We start from the raw sequence: 17,061 nt of genomic DNA on the forward strand, positions 1-17,061 counted from the left end.
CCACGCCTCGTGGCTGATGATCATTCGCTCCATGTCTGCACTGATTTTCAGGCATCAGGGAGATGTGCAGACCTCTCCACGTATCATAGACCAATTTGCAGAACTGTCAGATGTGCAGCTGAAGGGGAAAAAATCGTGCATTTTCGATGACACACGTGAAAACATAGCCAAGCCTGAGGTCATAGACTTTGGACACAATAACAGACTGCTTTGTTCAAATATACTAGATACCAGACATCCATAAATTCAAACACATTTGAAGTTACATTGAAAGTCAAAAGTGCAAGTCCCCATTTCTCCTTGATTAACCCCATCTCCTAAAGGTAATCACTTTCAGAGTTTGGTACATATACTTTTCTAGCCATTTTGTTTGGCCTATGAAAAGGAGTGTCTATATATTTGTTTGTTTGTTTCCAGAATGGGATAAAAATGCATACATTTCTGTAACTTACTTTTTACCGTGTTTAATGATATATTATTGAAGTTTTGTGTCATTGCACAGAGACCTGCCTACTTCTTTTTCGTGTCTTCATAGTCTTTCATTTTAACACATGTTCCAAAATACATAATTCATTCCATCTTGACAGATATTTAAATAACAAATTGGTTAGTTTCTGTTTGCCTTTCTCACAGACCACACTCTGTTCTTACTCTGTTCTAGCCACAGGAGGCTGACCCTCAGCCACTGATGGGACTTAGCCAGTGGGACTTGGGTGTGTGGAAAGAAGTCATGGTCTTTTTTTCCACTCCCTTCCACTCCTTTCCCCTCTCCCTTCCTCCAGAACTGAATGTTCTGGAAATGACTGAACTCTTCCATAAAGCTTGTTCCTGATGGAAGACTCTTTTGCCATGCCTCTGCTCCAGTTCCGCTAACACATTCCTTTCCTCTGTCTGGAGGGGATCATGGCTTCATGCTGTGGCTCATGTCCTGCTTCACCATCTCTTTCTCTTCCCCCAAACCAGTGGTGGGCTAGGAAATGTTTGATGTCTATCAGTTTCTGGGGGTATAAATACTTCCACAAATTTCAAGTTGGAATCTTGAAATCACTGAATGCAATATTGGGAAGAACCGTGCACAGTCAGCTCTTGGGGGCTGGTGTGAGCCAACTACAGAACACCACCACCCTATCCGTCCTGGCTCTTGGGGGCTGGTGTGAGCCAACTACAGAACACCACCACCCTATCCGTCCTGGCTCTTGGGGGCTGGTGTGAGCCAACTACAGAACACCACCACCCTATCCGTCCTGGCACTTTGCAAGTTAGTCCCTTTATGAATTTGAATGATCTGAGTTGATTCTGTTTCCTGCCATACTTTTGGCATAGATAATTTCCTTTTTTTGTTGTATTACAAATAGTTGGGGAGCAGCAAATATCTATTTATCATCTATCTATCTATCTATCTATCTATCTATCATCTACAAACATGTATTTGAGCATATGTGTAAGTAATGCTAGACATTAAATTCTGAGAGGTTTCTCAAATTCAAAGGTATGTCAATTAAACATTTTCATGGGTTTTGTGTAATTGTTTAGGGACCAAAATGTTCTATCAACTTATAGCTCCTCTGACGTTTCTAAAATGCCTCTTTCATGGTGCCTGGGTGGCTCAATGGTTAAGCGTCAGACTTTAGCTCAGGTTATGATCTCAGGCTCCTGGGATTGAGCCCTGGCATGGGCTCCACGATCAGCGGGGAATCTACTTGTCCCTCTGCCCCTCCCCTCAGCTTGTGCACTCTCTCTCTCAAACAAAATCTTAAAAAAAAAGAATGCCTCTTTCTACATAACTTCATCCATACTAGATGTTTTTAATTTTTAAAAATCTTTGCTATTAGTATGAGTGATACCATTTGCATTCATTTACATGTTATCAATTATTTGTGAGGCTGAAAATCATTTTATAATTTTGCATTTACTGAATTTATTTTGTGAATTGGAAGACGCAATAAACAGGTGTCTGGATCCCTTGGAAACTTGGGGGAAGTTTGGTGACTGCACTACTGGCAGGAGTAAAGGAGAGATAGCTACGAGTGTGTCTGGGAAATGGCTGCATGAGTGTTTCCCATTGCCATGGACAGAACTGTGTCCCCACTCCCAGATTCATATTGAATTTGAAGGGGGTTGAAGCCCCAACCCCCAATGTGACTGTATCTGGAGATAAGGTCTTTAGGAGGTAAAGTTAAATGAGGTCATAATGGTGGATTACTAATCTGATAAGGGCTGTGGTCTTATAAGCAAAATGCAGAAGCTGAGCTACATCTCTCACTCTCTGCCAAAGGAGGACACAGCAAGAATGTGGTCATCTGTAAGTCAGGAAGAGAGATCTCAACAGAACCCCACCATACTGGCACCTCAGACTTCTAGCCTCCAGAATTGTGAGGAAATAAAATTCTGTTGTTTAAGCCACCCAGTCTATGGCGTTTTGTGGCCTGATCTAAGATGTACATGGACCAGAGGTGGGCAACTCTCAACAAAGAACAGCATGGACATGTTTTAGATACTGACCAAAAGGACTACATGGAGGTGGTTGACTAGGTTCCTGTAGAGGAGGAAACTGACAACCCGGGGATGGGGAGAAAGTTCCCACTAATGGGAGCTCTTGAAGGAATCCACAGACATGGCCAGGGAAGAGTCACGGTCAAATATCTTTTAAGCCTAGAGAAGCACAAAGACATCTTAAGATGGTAGTGATCCATGTCTTCATCTGCTGATGGGGATGAACTACCCTTATTGGAAGTATTTTACATGGACAGTGAAGTTGGTGATAAATTAGCTTTCTAATCATACCCCGTGAGTCTCCATTGCTCAAAGGAGTGACTCCCAAATGTGACTTTCTAGTCCAGAACTTGTGAATTTCAAGTCCATAATTTTGAATCCCAGGCTCACTACCTGATGTATTTGCTCACTGTTTAAGGTGTGTTTGAAAATGCAAATGTACAACATCTAAATTAACTCTCGTCATTCTTGCCATTATAGTTCTGGTCAAAGTTCAATACAGAGACGTGCTCTTCATGCTGTTGCTTATTTCATAAACATGGGAGTCATAGTCATCTTTGCTGCTTTCTTCTCATTTACCTACTCTCCGTTCCCAACAATTTATTCTCTTGAATTGAAACTCCTAAATCTATTTCACACCCATCCATTTCTCTTTATCATCCCTTAGTCCTAGGCACCTTTATCTTCTGCCTACTGATATTATATTAACATAGTCACTGTATCTTTTTGGCTCTTCCTAGTTCATTCTCATACACAGCAGCCAGGTCTTAAAATAATGATTTGGGCGGATCTCCTCCCTAAAACTCTTCATTGTTTCCACACGGTCTTGGAATAAAGATCTTACATTCTGAACATGATCTGTGAAATCCTGAGTAACCAGCACCTGCCTACATCGCCAACATCAATTTTTCCCATGCTCATCATCACCCATTACTCTTCACGCCTTATGGTCTTTTTGCAGTCTCCAGAAAACCTGAGCTCATTTCTGACCAGACCTTGGAATGTGCTCTGCCTGATACAATCTTTCTTTCCTCTTTGGCTGTCACCAAATTCCAGCTTACATTCAATTTCTGTCCTGATTTCTCAAACCGTATTATAACCCCCATCATGCAATCTAATAGTACTTTATTTACGATGCTTATTATAACCTAAGTGGATATTTATGTAATTATTTGCTTAATGTTAGTTTCTGATACTAGATTATAAGTTCCATGTGGCTAGAGATGATATCTATTTTGTTTCCCACTATACTACCAGCACTGAGTCCAGGGCATGATATTTGCTGAATAAGTTGCTGAGAAATTTCTTATAATGGAACATACCAGAGAAGGTCCAAGGGAGTGTATCTCTAAGTCAAAGATAGATAATGATGCTCAGTTTCTGTTCTTCTGTCTCCTAACAAAATTAACTTTACTTTGAGCCTGTACCTCTGCTCAGAGAATTGGGGCTCAGATATTAAAGGATACCCAACATAGAACTAGAATTGTTTCCAGCATTAAATTAATATAAACAAGGGTTGCCCATCTTCATCTAAGGTCCAGTGCAGAATATGGGTCACTTTGACCAAGAACATCAGTTATGGGTGAAAGTGAGAGGAAGAAACATCTAGATCATTTTCAGAAAGTCTCCTATTTATAACATTTTGTTTCATTAAAATAAACTTGTTTATTTAATGTGTACCATCCATAACATGGTGATTTAGCATTGTATAGAGAAAAAAATTTGCTTCCACTTCACTTTTTAGTACAGAAGCTTATAATAGAATCACTACAGTCCTTGCCCAAATATGGTGACATAGCACTTTAGGTTGAGGAAATTGGCTTGAATTTACAGTTTAAAATCCAGACTGGATGTAACAAGACCCCAGTGAGTCAACATGTGTGACTGTTCCAAAAGTTTGGATGAAGGCCAGCTGTTCATAACTTGCCATTTCCAATGAGATTTCAAAACATGAATAATTTAGACTCATCATTAAATAACAACAGTTAAAAAAATCCAAACAACAGTAACAAACTTCAGTGAAAGATGTTAAATACACAAATTGCTTAAAATAATCATAATTTCATCTAGGTTCACCTAGATTATTTTTAATGGCAAAGTCCCCATATCATAAAGTCCTACAAGGCAGGAATTAAACACAAAGTGTTAACTGTTCGAAATAGGATATAGAGTCACAGAAACTTGTCAACATGCTCAAAATTAGAATTTATATAGTTACCATCTATTTTTGGACTTTTTCTCGAATGCCAGGTCAATATTTATAGAACCTGGGCTGAGCTTAGTGGCAGCCAGTACCATGTGGCATGTGGCTATCTTTGATGGTGTTTCCAGGATGATCTGCTCTCTGACTGTTCTCTCCCAGTCCAAAGTCTCTTTCATACCTGCACAGGGTTTGGAAATTTACCCCTATATATGGACATCTTTAAATTCTTTAGGGTTAGAGTACACCCCCCTTCTGTGAAAATCCAGACATTGCTAGCAAGGGCAGTAACACATCCATTCATCATGAATCACTGCCAAGTTATCTGGAAATAAAAGAAAGAAAAGACCGGCAGGTCCATTATCAATAATTTATTCTTACTTCCTCAAACTAAATTTTCTGTTATTTATTTTTTAAAAATTTTAAAAAGATTTATTTACCTATTTGAGAGAGAGAGAGAGAAAGCCCATGAGTGAGAGAGCATAAGCTGGGGGAGCTTCAGAGGGAGCAACAGAGGCAGAGGGAGAAGCAGACGCCCTGCTGAGCAAGGAACCCCATGTGGGACTTGATCCTAGGACCCTGGAATCATGACCTTAGCCGAAGACACGCTTAACTGACTGAACCACCCAGCCACAACTACATTTTCTATTATTTTTAAATAAATAGCATCTGTTTGACTCTACTTAACACTGAACGCTGTGGGTAATGCAAAAAGCCTGGTAACGTGCTCTACAGTTTGTAAAGCATTTTGGCGCACTCCGTCTCCAGAGCCAGAGCACGGGAGTTTTCTGAATGAGAGGAGGGAGGCATGCCTGGAATCAGCGGGCAGACAGAATGAGGACCTTGCGTGGCAGGTGGGTGGGGCAAGAAAGTTACGAAGAGAAAAAGGGAACGTACAGGAGCCTAGAAATGGTTTTTGTCCGTATTCCAGCTTTTTTCTTTCCCCAAGAATGCTTCTGATGTTGAGTTTGCAGATGCTTACCATTTTGAGGAAAAGAGAATCAAAGTGATTCTGAAGAACCAGGGCAATAATCTACATTTAGGTCTGTCCTTCTATATGATGTCACTGCAACTACAGAAAAGTGAAGAAGGTGAGAAACCAGTTAAAAGGTTTATACTCTCTGTATAAAATAATATAAAATAAAGCCCTTTTCCTATTTCTCATGCTTGCATTGACAAAAGTTGTGGCTTGTTCTCACATCCAGTATATCCACCCTTAATCAGAAAGCCTTAGTGGGGCACCTGGGTGGCTCAGTGGGTTAAAGCCTCTGCCTTCGGCTCAGGTCATGATCTCAGGGTCCTGGGATCTACTCCTGAATCCGGCTCTCTGCTTGGCAGGGAGCCTGCTTCCTCCTCTCTCTCTCTCTGCCTGCCTCTCTGCCTACTTGTGATCTCTCTCTGTCAAATAAATAAATAAAATCTTTTAAAAAAAGAAAGAAAGAAAGCCTTAGTACCTACCTAGTTTTCAGGAGTTTGTATTGTTTAACAGAATATATGGAAATTTCATCAAGGCACATCTTAGAGACTGGCCAGTTAGTCACTTGCTCCGCTGAGCAGCAGCTTGTGGTGTTTTCACTTTGAATTATTCTTGTAGAAAATAAAGAGTAATATATTTATATTTTGATCGAGCACTAATTTCCTAAATCAGAACCAACCACATAATCCTCTCAAGTTCCTGCGTGTAAACTGTTATGTGATATATCTAAAGAAGCCTTGCGCAGTGATGTCATGGTATGTGTCTGCTCGAATAAGGCTGGTTGGATGTGTTACTAGCTTTTGATATGCCATACCACATCTGGACTGCTCGTTACAGTAGTAGGTTTAAAGAAATTCACATCATGAAGCAGGCCAAATCAGGCCTCTTTAGAAAGCTCTAGAAACATCTACTCATGGTAAAATAACTGAATGAGTAATGTCATGAACAAAAGTTTATGCTGTGTAACTGAAACATATCGAGATTGAAATAGTTAAGATTTCCATTGTTACATAACCTCTAGCTTGTGAAACTTTTCAACGTAACTATTGGCAAATGTAATCGTTCATTTCACCCATCTTAATGGCACATATTATTTCCAGCCACGTATTATACTTCTTCTATTTAAAATGATTTCTTTTCCATGCAGAGAGTTGAGTTCGTCATGATGGCAGACTGTTGTCATTGTACTGGCAAACTTCTCCTCATTCATTGATGTTAATATTTTTTTCCCCCAGTCTCCACTCAGAAGGCTCCCACTTGGGTCCCTTAATGGCTCAGTGGGCTAGGCATCTGCCCTCCGTTCAGGTCATGATCTCAGGGTCCTGGGATTGAGCCCCTGTTCAGCGGAGTGCTTGCTTTGGCTTCCCCTTCCGCCTGCTGCTCTGCCTACTTGAGCTCTCTCTCTCTCTGTCAAATAAATAAATAAAATCTTAAAAAAAAAAACAAATAAATGAATGTTTTAAATTGGACAGACGGCATGAAGTCACAGCAACACGTTCTACCTTTGTCACCTCTCATGTGTTTTGAGACCTGTGTTTGGAAACGTGACCATGTTGCTGGATGTAGTTGTACTTTATGACTTTTGATGCTGCACAGAAAGTTACTCATAGTATTTACCTGCCACAATCTACCTCTCCATGGCCACATGGGTATTCTCTAATTCTCAGGTGGGCAGCTTGGATAACTGGGTAGACAGGAGTATGATTCTTCACCCAGAACGTCCAAATAAGGACTAGGTTTTCTAGGGGAAGACATTGGTTTTAGCGTTGAGGTTGAGTCACCAGTGGAACATCTAAAAGATATATAGAGAGGAGGCGCTGGGTTCTAGAAGCAAGACTTCAGGTTATCAGAGCCTAGATCGCATGAGACTGGTTTATGCTAGTGTTCATGATTTTAGAGTCGCCAGCATAAAACATGATATGGATGAGATTACCTTGGACGAATGCACAGTATGAGAAGACTCAAGGGCTGTTGAAAGATCCCAAGGCCACAGCAACGTGTCAGTGTGGGCAGAGGCAGGGATTCTCAAGGCAAAATAGTTATGGTGGTCATACACAGAAACAACGCACTAGACCAGGGGTCAGCAAGTCACTCTCTCCAGGTCACATCTGGCTGGCTTCCTGTTTTTGAAAACACGTTTTATTGGACCGCAGCCATACTTGTCTGTTTTCATATTGTCTGTGACTGCTTTTGTGATAAAATGGCAGAGTCATGTTGTATTGGCAGAGACTGTATGATCTGCAAAACAAAATATTTGCTGTCTGGCTCTTTACCGAAGACACCTCCTGCCCCCTGAATTAGACAGTGAGATGAAGGGCTCAGGCAAATGACTAGGATTCTATTTGTCTTTTGTACCCAAAGCAGGTTGTATAATTATGAGAGTATCCTGTGTGCTCAGTAAGCATAAATTTCTTTAAAATTATAATAATATATAATATATAACATATATTATATACATAATATTATATAATACATAATCATATAATAAATTTCCTTAAAATAAACATCTATAAAATGCTTTGTGTTCCTTCATTTCTTTTGAATATATTAGTTTCTTAATATAAATCCACTGGAGTCAGACTTGTTCTTCTGTGGATAACATGACTCTGCTGCTGTTTGCTTGTTCTTCGCTGCATGGTATGATTAAGTTTGAAGTTTCCGCATTTTATATATTTGAGTTCCTCTGGGCATGATTACCCATGATTTTATGGAGGTAAATGCATTGGTAAGAATGAAAGCTCTTTTCTATTGTATTTTTAAAGAATACATCATAAAAGTGACTGAAGCCTTGTAGAAGTGTCGGGAAGTAGATATCTGTCAACTCTCAGATAAGCAGTTGCTGTTTTTGACGTTGACTTTGGGTCTATTCTCACATAGTTTATTGCTCTGTATTTTCCTTTACATTATTTGAGATGCACTCAGCTTTCTGAGGTAGTCCTTTGAAGCTAATCTGCATCAGAAACAAGTTGTAAATAAACGAGAACCCAAAATTTTGTTTCTATGCATATTTTTATATCTCCTCTCTATTCCTGAATTTTACTTAAAATAATCATACTTTCAGGAGTCTACCGTTATTGAGATAAGGCATTGTCCACTTTTGTGGATATTGAATTCACAATTCAATTCAATATCACGTTCAAAAAATGTTTACTTATTTTCTTTGCCTGAACAAGTATATGGATTTTTTTAAGTGTTTAATGGATTAAAGAGTACTTGATACACAGGTGTTTGTGCAACCAGATCCTGAATTGAATTTCTGAGAATAATAAAGATGTCAAAATAGGATACATATAGATGCTATAATATAGTGGTTCTGAACTCCATCTAGACACTAAAATCAACCAGGATCTCTAAATTTTAAAAAAACAAAACCAAAACCAAACAAACAAAAAAACTGATGCCAAAATCCTACTCCCGGATATTTTGATTTAATTAATCTGGAATACATCCCAGGCATTGGGATTTTTCTTTAAATCTCCCCTATATGATTCTGATATGATGCCAAAATCAAGAACTATTGTTGTGAATATGTATGTAATAAAATGAATGGCTGGGTCATGGGAGGATGGGAGGAAAATTCTGACATTGTAATAGAAATGTCATTCTAAGAACTTGTTACTTGGGAACTATTGGAAAAAAACAGACAAAATCCTACTGAATTGGATGAGTGGAAATTATCATTGCTACTTATAAAATACAGAATGTGTGGAATCTGTGAATTTGGAAAAGCACCTATTTGACATCAAAATTATGTGGAGAAATTAATAAAATAAGGAGGGAGATGGAGGAGAATGTATACATTTTGCAACCCAAAAGATCCCAAAGTGGGTGGATTGTGAGCCTGTCTCTTAGCCACCTAAAGGGTGGACTAGCTCCCTACTTACATAGTGAGAAATTCCTAAATGTAAATGAAGAAAGTTTTAATTAAGGTCAGAACAACACATGGACTGGCACTGTAGTTCTTAAATTTTAGTGAACATCAGAATCACCTGGCGGAATTTTTGTTTGAGAGAGATCCCACACAGTAGCTGGGTGGGAGAGAAGAGGGAGAAAACCTCAAGCAAACTCCAGGCTCAGCATTGAGCCTGACACGTGGCTTGATCTCAAGACCCTGAGATCATGACCTCAGCCAAAACCAAGAGTTGGATGCTTAATCAGACTGTCCCACCCAGGTGCTCCATCTGGTGGGCTCCTTTAAACACAGGTTGCCAACCCACTACCCTAGAGTTGTGGGTTCTGCAGGGTCTGGGGAGGGACTTGAAATTTTATATTTCTTGTAAGTTCCCAGGAGCTACTGCTGATATAGGGCTCATATTTTGAGAGCCTCCCATGTAGGAGGTTGCCACCAGGGATGAAGGCCCTGGCAGGAAACTGGGAAAGGCTTTTTTGGAGGTAAGGAGATAGTCTGCGCTTATACTGGTTGAGATGACAAAGTGCTTGTTCACTTTGTGTGTAGCTAGGATGTGCTAATTTGGGTCTGTTATCATCTTCATATTTTAAGGTTGTGTCTTTACCTTTCAGTCTAAAGTCATGAGAAAAAAGTTCTAAATTATTCAGATAATTATGTGGATTTTTCTTATTTCACATCAGTGGCACAAATGCCTTGTTCATTAGAAAAGAGGTGGACATTTGACTCAGTCATTTTATTCCTTCTAAACTGGATTAACTAACCACCTACAGACATCTCCGTAGTTTTCAACAGTGACTGCATCTAGGTCTTGGTAAGTTAGCGGTGACAGCTGGTTTCCTTTAGCTTAGTCATACTGGAGAATGTGTTCATTCTAGTAAAGTTTCCTTGCCAGGTTTGACACCTGATTGGGAGGCAGAGATGTTGTAATATAACTAAGGCTCTGTTCACACTTTCGGGAACATTTTATCTATGGCTGGCACCCATTCTGTGCACAATGCTTCCAGAAAAAGGAGATTTCTCATTCCCAGTATTCCTAGGGCTGGAAAACTAGGCCAGTCAGTCCACGGATCATGTGTCTCTTCTTGCTAGAGTCTGTAGGATGGTTAACTTAAGGGAGACTTTCAGAAAATTCAAATTGGTTTGAGAGACAATGAACTATAAATTTCACAAAAGGTTACACTTTTTTTTTTAATGCCAAGATAAATGGCAACCTTAAGTACCTTAAGTACAGCAGACATTTGAATGGATTTGACTTTGAGATTCATTTTTTGCCACCACTTTTGAAGCATAAGAGCCAACATGTTACTCTAAGATAAAGAATTCATTAAAGTCTAAGGAGTTCTCCATGCCATAGTAATCGTTTGCTTCGTTTAAGATCTGAGAAGAGAAAACAAAAATTATTTTGGTCTTTGCTCAGTATGCCCAAGTAAGGGAGAACATGATGGATGAAAACAACCTTTTCAAAAAACGAGACATGCTCTTGAAATATAGCCCAACAGGTAAAGGAGAATAGAAGAGTGCATTAGATTTATTCTGTGAAGCCATCCTGCTGGAAATTCACAGCTAGCCAGTGGGAACAAGGTGTTATTTGACTTGGTCTGGCTATTAACCAGCATTTTCGGGAGCACAAATTATAAGCAATATGGTTATTTTTCTGTTTTGAAACACGCTACCTTTCATAATTCAGATTCAATAAGGGAAACACTTTCCCCCTCTCTCGATGTCTAACAAAATGAGTCAACATCTTGCCCATTACAGCTACCTGATTGTGAAGTGTCTAGTTCACAATCTGACAAAAATAAACAAATGAACCAAATTAGGAAAAGAAGCTCAGCGACAAAATTAGTAGGCCATTTATACGAGTCCTATGTGTCTGGAAAACAGGTGGGAATGGGCCTTCAGTCCTGCTTGCAGCAATTCCAGGGACAGCATGCCAGCTGGGAACAAGATGATTAATTAGAGGTGTGCTTTTCACATTAGACATACATGCTTGGCTCGGAACGATTTGTCCCAGGTGCTTCTTGAATGACGGGAAGAATTGTATGCCTGTCCCCAAAGACTGAGAATTCCAGAATCTCAGGCACAGCTTTTTGTTCGAACTCGTGCTATCTTAGACAGAAATAACACCGGGTGTTGAGTAAAGCCTTGCCTATCTCTGGTGGCATTTGCCTTCAATTTATAGGCTCAAATAAGGTTGGGGCTCTAAATCACAGATTTAAGATGAAAATCTTCCCTTTGACGTGCACTATGCCATCAAATAAAAGAACTAGGTAACGGTGAGTTTCCAGATTTTAGCACGCCTGAGATTTGGCCCAGAGTGTGTATTAAAAGGGTAAATTGCCTGGCCATAGTCCCTAGAGATTCTGATTCAGAGCCCAGGATCCTGCTTTCCATTCAGTATTTTCAGTGATCCTGATTCTGTTGATTTAGGACTAAGTTTGAAGCAAAGTTAAGAACTATCGCATTCATGCTTCTTTTAGGAAACAGACCCTGTCTGTTTACAAGTGTACAGGTTTTCATTTGATCCACTCAACAATATTTATTGGGTACTGAAGCCCTGTACTAGGCTATGGGGATACAATGGTGAAGAAAACAACCAACCAATAATGACAGCTTAGAGTCAGGCAGCTGATAGTCTTGTACAGGGAGGTAGACATTCATCTCAGCATCGTACAGATAATTGTGAAATTACACCTTTGGCAAATTCTATTAGAAGTGGTACATGGTGTTATGGGAGTAGACAAATCAACATGATAGGATGCATCTCATTAACTCCTCAAGGGTAAGCAAAACTAGCTCTTAAGTTTAAATTCTGAAAGGTTTTATTTCATGTCTTGCTCCTAGGGAAGCTTATCTGTCAGCAAACTATCCATGCCCTGCTGTGTTATACATCACGCTGGAAATGGCACTTATGTTCTACATGTCCACGCTGAGATAACATCTAGGGCTCTAAGCCACGGGCTGAAATCAGAAATCTTTTCTTTGAAATGAATCAGGCAATCAAAAGAAAGAGCCCCGTGTTAGAATCTATGAGGCATCCTGCAAAAACGCACACATTTTGATCTGGAAATGTAACGTTCATGCAAAAGAATGGGGCACTTGGAAACAGCTGGATCGTGAAGACTTCAGAATCTATTGCTAAATCCTTCTTGCTCAGCATGACCAAAGCTGCTGGACATGCCGACAAGGGACCTTGGGTGTATTACTGAACCACGTGTTTTCACTAGGTCTGTCATGAGGTGTAAATTCTGGAGATAGGTAGATGACAGACGAAAGTGTTGTCCATCTAAGCATAGCTGTAACGTTATTAAAAACCTGAAAAGCCACCCTTCTAGACCTTCCATTAGGCAGTTATCACCTTAATAATGGACTACAAAAAAGTGGTTAAGAATCGAAAGACCTTGAGGGCTAGATACTATTGATTCAAGAGCTTATTCATTAAGCATCTTCTTGGCACCTCTTGGATGCCAGGTCCTGGGCTAAGTGCTGAGCCTGCAGTGGAAAGCAGAGCCTGCCCAGTCTAGCACCGCCATGAATTACGGGCACCTGCAATCAGTGACAAACGCTTGATGGAACATCTGCCATGGGCCAGTCACTCTTAGCCCTCGGGGAGTGGAAGATGAATTAATAAGTTCTCAGTGTGAGGGATGTTCTCTCTCAGTGGGTAGGAAATAATCAGCAGAGAGAACATAGGCTGGAGAGAAGTTGATTCAAATTCTAACTCTGTTGCTTGACAATGGGGGTGAATATGAGCGTGTGATGCAGTCTTTCGGAGCCTCCGATTTTCGCCTACGGTATCAGGTCAGTGCTTAGCTTCAGAGGTGTTGTAGTCCCTGTGCTCCAGTCCATGGGCTCGCCATGTGTTTGCACCCAGGGCGTCAACTCAACACTTCTTCACAGCCCCAGTGAAGGCTCTACTCAGACCAAACCATTTCAGTAGAGTGATTTTACTCAAAATTTGTATGGGAAATGAGAGGAGCGGTTTACATTACACTGTCCACTACATTTTATTCTCATATTTAAAAAAACCCATCTTTCTCTTCTCTTGTTCCTTGCCAGCTATGGGTTGTAAATCTTCCCAGCCCCTTACCATAGCTCTCAGTCTCTCTATTTTTAATGGAGATTTATTTAATTTGCTCTGATCTCCTCCAGGCTTGCCTACCCACATCCCCCGAGTCCCATATTCCAGCATCTTTCAAGGAAAAAAAAAGAGGGCTATAAATATATAGGTATGAATGTATGTATGTATATATAAATAACAATCTTTTCTGTCCCAGAATGTTTGGAAATAATGCACATAAGATACCAGAGCACACAGAAGATGTTGGCTGTGTGGTCCAGAAACACTATGAGGGCTTTGATTGTCCCTCCTTGTTCTGATATTGTATAATAATAATCATATAGTTAGGAAACATTGTTTCGTTTGAACAGTTCAAAGCATTTGTGACCTTTATTATTTATTATATAGGATAGATTACAGAAATAATTGTTTTATGGATGAAAAGGTTGTAGCACAGAAATATTCAAATGCTTAAAGTCTAGTGATTAGCTAGCTTCAAGAAGAAGAATAAAGCACTGATTTGGCATCTGAAGGGGGTCATGCATAGAGGAATATATACTTCTAAATGAAAAGTAAAGTTTATATTCATTTTTTCAGATGTTTACATGATTTATAACATGATGTTCTATAGGCAGATATTTGGTTTCTGAATTCACAGGCCGGATCTTTAAACAGTTATTAAAATGATTTAGTATTTTGAAAAGGCCAATTACTTTCTTACTACCTGAAAAATAGGTTTTTAAATTGATTACTATACAGCACCTACTTAACATTCTGTTTGCAAAAATTTCAGCAAAATACTTTTTATACCTTTCATACATTCAGCACCAAATCCACTTTGAAAAACTGATTTTTAACTGTACTTTCTGTAAAAGCCATCTATGATGAAGGAGAACAAATTTCTTCAATATCTTTTTTGACGTGATCTGTTTGAGTGGTTCAAAAATTCATGCACTTGGTAAAGCAGATAAAAAAAAAGAGAGAAGTTCAAGTTGAAACTTCAGTCTTGTGACTGTTTTTAAAGGCCCCGATCAGCAACAAATTCTAGAATCTTATTTAATAAAAATAAGTCCTCTTTGATTTGATTCCCCTCCGGGACAGACTTTAAAATAATAAATATGCAGAGTGTGGTTTCTTTAATTTTATGAATCGGGGTCTTTCCCAAACATATTTCCCAAAAGGCTGGTGTTATTCAATAGCCTTAGCCCCAAACAGCCTTTCCATGGAAGCTCTTTTGCAGTGCTAGTTTCATGAAATCTGGCTTTGAGAAACCAGCTGTCCCCTAGAACGTGTGGCAGTGTGGTCTGAGTTTACGTACTAAGGACGTACTGTGTAAATAGACCCCTGAGTTTGTTGGTAGTTACTGACAAACACTGTCCTCAATTGCCTTTATTCCTCTTGACTCACTCTTTCTCTCTCCCACTTTCCAAGGTCTAGAACCCCAACAGTACACCTCGTATAATTTTTGCAACTTATTTTAAATGTTTTCTATTATTGGGAATGCCAGATGTAGAATATTTGATCATTACATACTATCTTAATTCATTAAATTACTTTTTAGTACATGTGCAGATAATTTGTAGTCTGGGTGAATAATTTCACAGTCATGCAACAAGAGAATAATAAGAGAGTAAGATTCTTCATTAGAGCTCCAATGCAAGACTCTCCATTAAATTACTTCTGTCAATTAATTTTTGTATATATATCGCTTCTCGGCCTTTTGGCTAAGATCAAGTGTATATATAATGCTTATCAAGTGTCAGAAATGATTCTAAGTACAGCCATGTATTAACTCATTAATCCTCACACCAATGAAAAACAGGGTGTTAGGATTATCTCCATTTTACAGATGAAAAAATGGGAGACACAGAGAAGTGAAATCAGCAAATAAGTGGCAAGACTTGCTCCCAGGTGGTCTTTATACAGGAGGCCACACACTCACCTCTGTGGTTATTTGGTAACCAGTAGGAAAATATAACTGGGATTGCATGCTTAAAAAAATATCTCAAAGGAATGAGCATTAACAGGTTAGTCAGGCTCATTTTGCTTTTCATTTCATAGTAGTAAATATCTCCCATTGTATTAAACTTTTTCAATGTAGACCAAGTTCTTAGATTTAACTTCCAGTCAGTGGAGTATAATCCACAACAATTTACATGGGAGCAAAACCCATCAAAGCCACGTTGCCTGGATGAAGTTCCTCCCAGCCACTGGGGCTTATTCTGTGCTCTGCTCTGCTCTCAGTGTGACCCTGGATATTGCCATGTCTCATGATTGGTGGAAAAGTATAAAAGCATTTCAAGAGAGTTTGGGGTGAGATGTGTTATAAATACCTACTTGAATTTCTTCTCAGAATGTCTTTTCTGTGCCCAAAACCCAGTTCTTGAAGAATGACCAAAACAAATGTCTGTATGGTTTTTAAGAGAAATTTAGATAGGCGACCACTTCAGGCTAATTGAAGTAAGCCCACATTCATGCTCATGTTTAGATCTTCTGGAGGTCAGTGTCGTGATTCTGATGTTTCAGTATAACATAGCTTGCTCTGAAACCAAGTTAGGCTTTCAGCATGACTAAATGGAAATCATGTGTATGTAAACAGCAGGACTAGCTGAGTTTTCCAACCCCTGAACCATGAATTCATTAAGGTACTTATAGTTGGCAAGGACTGTATGCTACAGCGATCTGATGATTTTATGATCACAATTCTTGGTCACTGGATGAAACCAAAGGGTAGAGAACCCAGAGGGTAATTGGGTGGGTTGGGTCCATTGGGTTGGGAGAAACTGGGATAGTGTTTCAGACGAAAAAGGAAGAAATAAAATTAGCAAATAAGGAAAACTACAGCTAGGGTATATGGCTATTCATTTTGTGTTTGGAAAATGGTACTGAGGATTAAAAATCATGAAGGAGAAGTGTCTCCAGCCAGTTCCTTAACTTTCTCTAATGTGCTAAGGCAATTTATTATAAAATTGCTTCAAATAGAACTTCTTGTATCACAGCAAGATGCTAGAATAGTGCATACAGGAAGAGAGAACCTCAGGGAAAGATCAGGTCAGAAGCTCAAGGGAATATAGAAAGACTAGGAGAGCATGCCTGAGTTGAGGGGAAGCTGGAGTCGGGGGGTATTCAATACAGGTAATCAGTTAGGAATCAGGTCATCTGTAGGATCTAGAGAAACAGGGAAAGCAAAGAAGAGAAGAGACACCAAGCATTATGGACAAGAAAAGGCCTTGATAACGGAGCCAGGCATGGTTTTCTTAGGGCTACAGGGAGAAAATTGTATGATCATCCAGCAAAAGAGATTGGTGGAAAGTTAATAAGGAGCCAGAGAGGGTACTGGGCTGAGAGGCAGCCCCTAACACAGACAGAGCCTGACAAAACAGTGACACCATATGTCTACTGTAATAGATATACACAATATA

At 39.5% G+C, this 17,061-nt stretch overlaps 1 pseudogene; it reads left to right on the forward strand.

Annotated features, from left to right (window-relative positions):
• The first annotated feature begins 15,343 nt into the window (after positions 1-15,343).
• On the forward strand, positions 15,344-15,481 carry LOC123951188 (annotated as a pseudogene).
• Positions 15,482-17,061: the final 1,580 nt, after the last annotated feature.

The sequence above is a fragment of the Meles meles genome, chromosome 9 (genome assembly GCF_922984935.1).
Source record: "Meles meles chromosome 9, mMelMel3.1 paternal haplotype, whole genome shotgun sequence".
Classification (NCBI taxonomy): Eukaryota; Metazoa; Chordata; class Mammalia; order Carnivora; family Mustelidae; genus Meles; species Meles meles.